Source organism: Triturus cristatus, chromosome 3_1 (genome assembly GCF_964204655.1).
Source record: "Triturus cristatus chromosome 3_1, aTriCri1.1, whole genome shotgun sequence".
Lineage (NCBI taxonomy): Eukaryota > Metazoa > Chordata > Amphibia > Caudata > Salamandridae > Triturus > Triturus cristatus.
In genome coordinates, this window is record NC_140583.1 from 954,424,856 (window position 1) to 954,427,355 (window position 2,500).

Consider the following 2,500-nt stretch of genomic DNA (forward strand, 5'->3'; position numbering starts at 1 on the left):
AATTTGGCTAGAAATCAATTCTTATTATTAAAGGAAACTCCCAACTATGCTGTTTCTTTTTCGACTCTGAGTTTGTGCTTCTCCACACCAAGCACTCTTGAACTATACTGCCTACCAGTATGGATGACATGTGACTCCTATACTTTTAGTCCTTTGGCTTATGTAACATTTCCTATACACTGATTTACACACTTATGATTGTCTCTGTGTAATGTGTGTGTGATGCAAAGTGCTCGGACACCCTACACTGGTATGAGTGGCACTATATAACTAATTCAATGCATCTGAGAGTGTGGGGTTATGGAGACTTGGTCACTGTTAAAGGGTGCTAGTGAGAGAATCCGTGGTGGGGGTGGTCATTGGGGGGGGGGCACCAACAAACATTGTCGCACAGGGCACCACCAGCACTAAAGCCGGCCCTGGGAAGTATGCACAGATAAGCGCTGAAAATACCGCTTTAGGTGACTGCTTTTTTTTGTACCGACAGGGCCATCAAAATAATCTGCTGGTAACCCTAACCATAGGACTGGAAGTTTGCTGCAGGATCAGCACATTATTTATTTCCTTCACCCTCGATCCCCGATTAATGCCGCAATAGTTTAACTTAGATCTTAAAGTCTACGCCCCGTCAATAACATGCTGAGTTACTTCATGGGTCTGGGAATGCACCCTGCATTCAGACAACTCATTCCTCATTCTCGCCCTTTATTGTCACGCTCACCTTGCACTCACAGTGATCACAATGCACTCACACTGATCACCATGCACTTGCACCATTCACCCGCTCACCTTGCACTCACAGTGATCACTCTGCACTCAAAATGCACTTGTCCTGCTCACACTATACCTCAACCTGCAGTCACACGAGTACACTACTCATCCTGCACTCATGTGACACTTCACTCACCTGTCCCCCTCACTACTCAATATGCAACTCACTCAAACAAGCCCATCAGTAATCATACATTCATTCATCCCATTCTGAACTTGCATCCGCACCCAAAATGAGAGAGGACAGCAAGGGAGTGAGAGAATTTGATTGAAGAGGTCAGGGATGAGGAGAAATGTGAATTGCCGAAGAGAAGTGTGGACACGCAAGAAGTGAGTGTGATCCAAAGGTGAGGGCTTCTGTTAGAACAAAGGGGAGATGTGAAAGAGGAATGGGGGGACTGGAGAGGTGTAAGATACAAATAGACAAAAATTTGAATGAAGAGACGAGGTGAATGAGAAGTGCTGAGGGGCACGGGAGGTGACAGGGCCAGAGAGGCCATGAGATAAATGTGAGAGACTGTTAGAGATGAGGGCAGTGAAAGGACAGAATGGCAAGAGGTGATTAGAGGTGAAGTGAGAGGTTGAATGGGGAGAGTTCAGAAGTTGTAAAAAGGGGTGAAAGAAAATGACCTGCAAAGTGAGAGAGGGATCCGGGGTTAGGAGAGGAGAGAGGGATGGAAGGGAGGGGGTGAGAGGAAAGCTGCATGGGTAAACGGCTTAACTCTACACAAAACCGCCAGGGTTTTAATGGACCCCTGCTTCTTCCGGTCAGGGCCAGGTGAGCTTCTAATGTGGCAGCACGTATTGCTGCAGAGTGGAAGGCCCTTCACAAAGGTTGACTTGAAATCTTTCTGATGATAATTGCTGTATTTTGGTTATAAATGGGTACTGATTGGGTGAAATCTTTCCTCAGCGTTACTGTGTGTAACAAATATCAAAATAATGAAGCAATGCTATCCCAAAATACGCGGCATCACATAACCTCATTTACATTTTCATCCCACGCAATTTAGTCAACAGGTTTAGACATTTTTGTCAGGAGGGGGTCCTTCCGCCTCAAAATGTTGACAGGGGGGTCTCGGTATCCAAAAGTTTGAAGACCTCTGATCTAGAGGAAGTAAAAGTCGTAACAAGGTTTCCGTAGGTGAACCTGCGGAAGGATCATTAACGGCGGAGCGGCCCGAGCGACCGACGGCGCCAGCCCGAAGCCCTCGGCCCGCCTCCTGCGAGCACGCACCGTAGGCACAGGGCCCGGCCCTGCCCTGGCGCGCCCCGGCCGGCGGAGCGGTCCGCGGCCTGCACGGGGCGCTGGGGTTAAGGACCGGGACACTTCGGCGGGCCCCTTCCCCCCGGGGAAGGCCCCGACCGACGAGCGAGCGAGGGGCCGGGGACGGGGGGGCGGCCCCCATCCCCTGTCCCTCCCCGAGACGGAACCCAAAGCTCACCCGGCACGGAACCGAATGGCAGTGCAGCATCCCTGTGGCTGGCACCACCCCTCCCTCGGAAAAAGGCCCTGGCGCCGGCTGGGCCCTCCGGGGCGTCCCGAGACCCGGCCCGATCTGACCGAGGTCTCGGGCGTCCGAGGAGCGGCCCTTCTCGCGCGGCAGGGCGGCCTGGAAGAGAAGGGGCCGAGGGCCTGCGAGGGGACCCCGGCTCCTCTCGGTGGGAGGCGTGCGGGACGGGGAGCCGCCTGGCTCTTCCCTTCCGGCGCCTCCGACCCAGGCGAGGG